Genomic DNA, 6,070 nt, shown 5'->3' with positions numbered 1-6,070 from the left:
GATCTTCAGTAGGTACCAACATTTTGTTCCTTTATGTTCCTAAAGCTCCTGCCATTTTCTTTTAATGGCTGAAAAAAAAAAGGAAAAATAGTGCATAGAAACGGCGAAGCTCCAAAAGAAAGGCTTCTAAAGTATAACAAACCCTTCACTATATGTGTATAGCAATCAATCATTAATGGATAAGCTATGAACAGGCATTGAGATCTATACATCATACATACATACTTACATGCATTACATACATTTGAATTTTAAATGCGATTATAATCTGTCAAACTATTTATCAATTCTAAGACTATTACAGAGATGTCCAAATTCAGGCCTTGCATCCATCCAAGTTGTGAATTTCATCTTAATTGGAGATGCACTGTATAGGTAAGATCGGAAGGTGATGAGGAAGAAATAACGCCTGCAAAATAAACAAATACAAAAGTTCAAGGATCATGAAATACAAACCCTGGTATGTTTTGATCTGTAGTAGCAACAACCTAACCCCAATCAGGCACACTAGATTATCAAACCATGAAAGGAGGAAAAAAAAGAGAGAAAATTGAGTTTCATTAGCAATGAAAACCGACTAAATGCAGGAGCATGGCTTTGAAGTTCAAGTTGAACCCATCAATCAATACACAAACACTAATTGACATGCTACTTGATTGAGGCAGTAAAATTGTAGTTTGCTTTAGATGCAACTATGTAATAACTAACCTCATAGCCTTAACGCCCATATCCATGATGTATGCTCGGTTCTCATCATCGTCACTTGGGATCTTCTCCAGTTTCTTACTATAATGGAGGATATCATCTCGTAAATGCCCTGCACCAGCACACCTTCACAAAGCCGATAATTGGAATGTTAAATGGCAAAGGGCAAGGATAAAAAACTGGTTGTCTAAAATATGAAACAAAATAAAAGCCTTGAAATGAAAAAAATTAAAGAAGCAAAAGGTGGGCACGTTTAACTGAGTCCAGAAAGAAAAGAAAATGAAGAAATAAACTCAGTACAATTATCCATCATTTTGTTCTCTGGACCACCTGAATCACGAATCTGATTATACATATTTCTAGTATAGTAAAAGAGTGGGAAGATAAACTTCATTCTGATTCTTTAATATCTAAATAAAGGGGGAAAAGAGAAAAAAAAGAAATGAGACATACCTTTCAATAATAGTATCAACATTTGCTTTGCTTTTGGGACCATGCATGAGAACTCTTGTAAGGCTTAGAATGTCACGGTAATCACCCATCCTTCGTGCTTCTTCTTCAGAAGTCCAGGATGGCAAGTTTTCTTCAGGTGTAGAATGTAGATGTACATCACCCAATGATTGTGCATTGGATGTTCCAAAGTTCACCTCTGCATCAAGTCTGCAGCAAATGATTGCCATTGCGTATGCAACTCCTCCAAATCTAGTGTGTGATACATAAAGGTAACACCCTGAGGAGCTGTAGAAAACATAATTGCAGCTTCAAAACAATGATTTAATTTCAAGGAACCATTTAAATCTACAATCACAGTTCCTTTTTGGGTCAAAACTTAAGTATATATTTACCTCAAAGTCCCCCTGAGCAATCACAAGAGAAAATACTTCTTCAAATTCTTAGTATCAGAATGACTAAAGTGGTCCTCATATCACTAAATTCAGTTTTGGAAAAAGAACAATCCTTAATAGATGCTGTTGCCTTTTCCAAAACTACAAATGATGAGGGCTTTTCCAATTGTGGCAGTTCAGTTTTAATTGCCGTTCTCCCCCAACAGGAAAAGAACATAAAGAATATCTATTCATATTGACAAATTTTAATCTGTGCTGCAAATTTTCGAAAATAACCATAAAGCCAGCCACAACACATTATTCACCTAAGAAGCCATTAATACATAATATCCTGAGCTAAAACTATGTTACTTGTGCAAGCAGGTGTGAATAAATGCAGGTGGAATCAGATGCATCAAAAACTTTGTAGGAATAACTTCAATAGACTGATGAACAAAGCACTAGCTAGGCATACAGATACTCACTCATCTTGACAGTTCTGGATTTCATCCACATCAGAAGCTAATGTAATAGCCTGAATTTCAAAATAGTGGTTCGAGACCATCAAATCCGATAAATAAACTCATAGATTATATTATTTAATATTTACGAGCCAAATGTAGTTTTTAAAAGATTTTTGGAATAGTAAATTGTGTTTTATAAAGATTTATTTGGTCAAGAAATTGAGAAAAAGTATCTCATGTTATAAACCGAGCCATAAATATTTTTATAAATATTTAAGGAATGTCAAGAAGGTAGTATGAAAATTTCGTTAGAAAATTTTGACGTTTGGGTGGTCAATTAAATAAAAAGGATTAAATTGGAAAATGTGTAAAAGTTGCTAAAAGGATTAAATAGCTCAATTGTCAAATGACGAAGGACCTAAAGTGAAAATAAGCCCAAAGGAGATATTTTGGGCGGCAATAGCTGAGAAAAATCAGGAAATGGGTGAAATAAGGGCAAAATTGGAAAATTGCCAAAATTAGCTAAATAAAAATGGGACTAAATTGGAATATCTAGAATTCTCTTCATTTCTCTTCATATTCATCAGCTGAAAAATAGCCATGGAAGGGGGTTCAAGCTGGTTTTCATGCTCTAGCTTCATGTAAGTTTAATTCTTGCTTTCTCCTTGAAATTTCTATGTTTTTGGAATTTTACAATTGGGTCCAACTTACTATTTCATTAGTTTTTGATTCCATGGATAATTTTTAAAGTTTTTATGGATGAGTGCTGAAATAATATGATGAATAATCATAGAATTGAAGCTTTACTTTTGGTATATGATGATTTTATCAAGTAAAATTGATGAAAATTCATTTTAGGACCTAATTAAGAAAGAGTTTGGAATTAATGTCTAATGCTAAAGTTCTGATTTTTAGGGGTTATGAAGAAGTTTAAAATGATATAATAAATTATTAATTGAGAAAAATTAGCTCAATTGAGGGGTTAATTGATCAAGGACTGAATTGTATAAACTGTGAAATTTGGGGTAAAATGGAAATCAACATTTTTCACTAAAACTGTTTTGGACAGCAGCAGTAGTGTAACTTTGAAAAATCACCACAAATTGTATAAATCTAATTAGAGGATGAATAAAATATGAAATTAAAGCTTATTGAGTCTAGTTTCTTATAAAAAAACGATATAAGTAATGGAGTTGTGAATCATGAGATATAATAAATTTTATGAGACAAGGTCAGAATGATTTCGGGTTCCCCTGTTTTGACTTTGGAAAATCATAAAAAATTGGATAAAAATAATTAGAGGCTTAAATTTATATGTTTAGAATCCTTAATGAGCCTATTTTCCATAGAAACAAACAAAAACATCATTTGAATCTTGTACGAGGATATAATTAATTTTTAGTGAAGAAGAGTCGGAACTGTTAGACAGCAGAATAGGGGTAACTTTAAAGAATAAACTGTACTTATTGGCTAAACCAAAAATTATGAAAATTTTATGGTAATAAGATATATGAGTCTAGTTTCAGGGAAAATTAGCGGATCATAATTTGGAGTTATATAGCTCCAGATATAAATAATTTAGTGACTATGACATAGATGGACAGTTTGAATATTCATAAAAGTAAATAATAAAGATTATAGATAATGTTACTTACAAGTGTGTTATATACATTAAGGATGTGGAATGGAGAGGAGGAGGAGGAAAATATATATGAATATCCAGCTAGCATGGCTAATTTGCATGTTTTAGGCTTAAGGACTAAATTGAATAAAAGTAAAACTTCAGGGGGTAATTTTGTAAAAATGTCAAAAATGACCAAATTGAAGGGAATGAATTTTTTTATTATCTAAATTAATAAATTGAATGAAATTTTCAATTTAAGATCGGGTGAAAATTGGGAAAATGGTAAATTACCAAAATGCCCCTTAATCTTGATATTTCTGCAATTTCGTCAAGTAAGTTCATGTAACTTGAATTATATTCTGAAATGCTTGAAATGCATGTTTTTGATATGAATATGATTTGAATGTTCATTATATGAAAATTGATGAAACATTGATAAATTTGATAAAAAGGGGAAGAAATCCCGGTTGAATGGAAGGAAAATTCGATGGATCTCTGAAAAGGAATTGAAGGTAAAAAGGATCTAGCCCGGACGGGTGATCCTATCTGATATAGCCCTCCGAAGAATATGTGGAAAATGGATTTAGCCCGACGGGTAATCCGAATTAGGGTCTCAATTTAGCTTTGGTGGTAATTGGATCCAAGCTCATTAGAGTAATTGTCGTTGTAGGGATTTAACTCGACCGGTAATCCCAACAATACTCTATGAGTTTATATTACAGAGGATTTAGCCTGGACTGGTAATCCCACTGTAAGGATGAGGTTCGCGGGAGTGTGCTCTCTGATATGGAATGTGTAAGACCATGGTTGAAAGATACCATGGCAACCTGATATGAAATGTGTAAGACCATGGTTGAAATATACCATGACAACGTGATATGAAATGAATAAGACCATGGTTGAAAGATACCATGGAAACCTGACATGAAATGAGTAAAACCATGGTTGAAAGATACCATGGCAACATGACGGGAAAATGAATAAGACCATGGTTGAAAGATACCATGGCAACATGACAGAAAACGAGTAAAACCATAGTTGAAAGATATTATGACATCATGTCGAAGATAAATAAGATCGAGAAAGAGAAATGCCAAGATATCTATTGAACAATCGATATTCAGGTAATATGTATCAGATGGAATGGTTATATGAAATGGTTGTGTGAAATGTTTACAGGAATTGGTCATATGGAAATATATGTACAAAATAGTTGTATGAAATAATTAAGAAGATAGATAAATGAAATAAGTATAGGTACATGGAATTTAATTTATGTTAAGTTTAATACGAACTATTATCGAAATAAATATATACAAGATATAAGGAAATGATGGTGCATGAAATATTGATATAACGAAATGAATGATATATGCTTATGAAGAAACAGTAAGAGAATAATATATTTTGTGACATGTACATATATAATTATCTTTGATATGTTGATACAAGGAAATTATGTAAGTTAAGACTATTATTAAATTCAAGTGTGATATGTTGAGAAAATAGGTATATCAATGTTGAATTTATATGAAATATGTGCAAGTATACTAACAATGTTGTTGTTTAACGCATTGATTGAATGGTAACATGTTTAATTATAAGGAGCATTGAAATGGTAAGTACTTAGATGAAAATATAATTTAAGATTTTGCGAAATCGTTTTTTTATGATCTCGATTTTATTCCAGTTGGTTTCTAATATATGTTTTGGGCTTCGAGGGCCCAATAGAGAGACGTTATGATTATTTCAAAATATGAATAATAAATGACTCAAAATTATCTGAAAATGTTCAGTAAACTACGGTAATGCCTCGTACCCTATTCCGATAATGAATACGGGTAGGGGGTGTTACAGCTAAAGCCTCCCTCTCTCTAGTTAATGGAATCCTCCTATATTCCATATTATACCCCTCATCTTTTAGGGCAGCATATAGTTCAGCAGTTGTCTTCACATCATCAGTAAAAATGTTTTCCCAGTATCCCACTAAAAGTGTGCATGGGTTGGGTGGGTAGGGCCTGAACAAAATTTTAGGCCGATTTTCTATGCTGGCCCAAAATATGGGCCTAAAATTTGTCCAAGCCCACTGAAATAAAATTGTTAAGCTTAGAGCTCGGCTCTACCGCCCATATTAAATTTTTTAGCTTATTTCATTAAATAAAAAATTTAAAATATAATAAATCAAATACATTTAAAATAAATATTAAAACAAGTATTAAAATAAGAAACAAAAAAATGATATTAAAACAATTCTTAAAACAATACACAAATTGAAAATATAATAAAAAGTGATTATATTAAAATTGAAAATAAAATGTAAATATGATTAAAAATAAAAAATATATATATTTAGTATATAATTCTGGCCGTGTCGGGCCGGGCCAGGGCAAAAAAAGTTTTGCCCGAGCCCAGCCTATTTTCTAAACGGGCCTCAATTTTTTGCCCAAACCCAT

This window comes from Gossypium arboreum, chromosome 13 (genome assembly GCF_025698485.1).
Source record: "Gossypium arboreum isolate Shixiya-1 chromosome 13, ASM2569848v2, whole genome shotgun sequence".
NCBI classification, from domain to species: Eukaryota; Viridiplantae; Streptophyta; class Magnoliopsida; order Malvales; family Malvaceae; genus Gossypium; species Gossypium arboreum.
Note: the sequence above shows the minus strand (reverse complement) of the source record.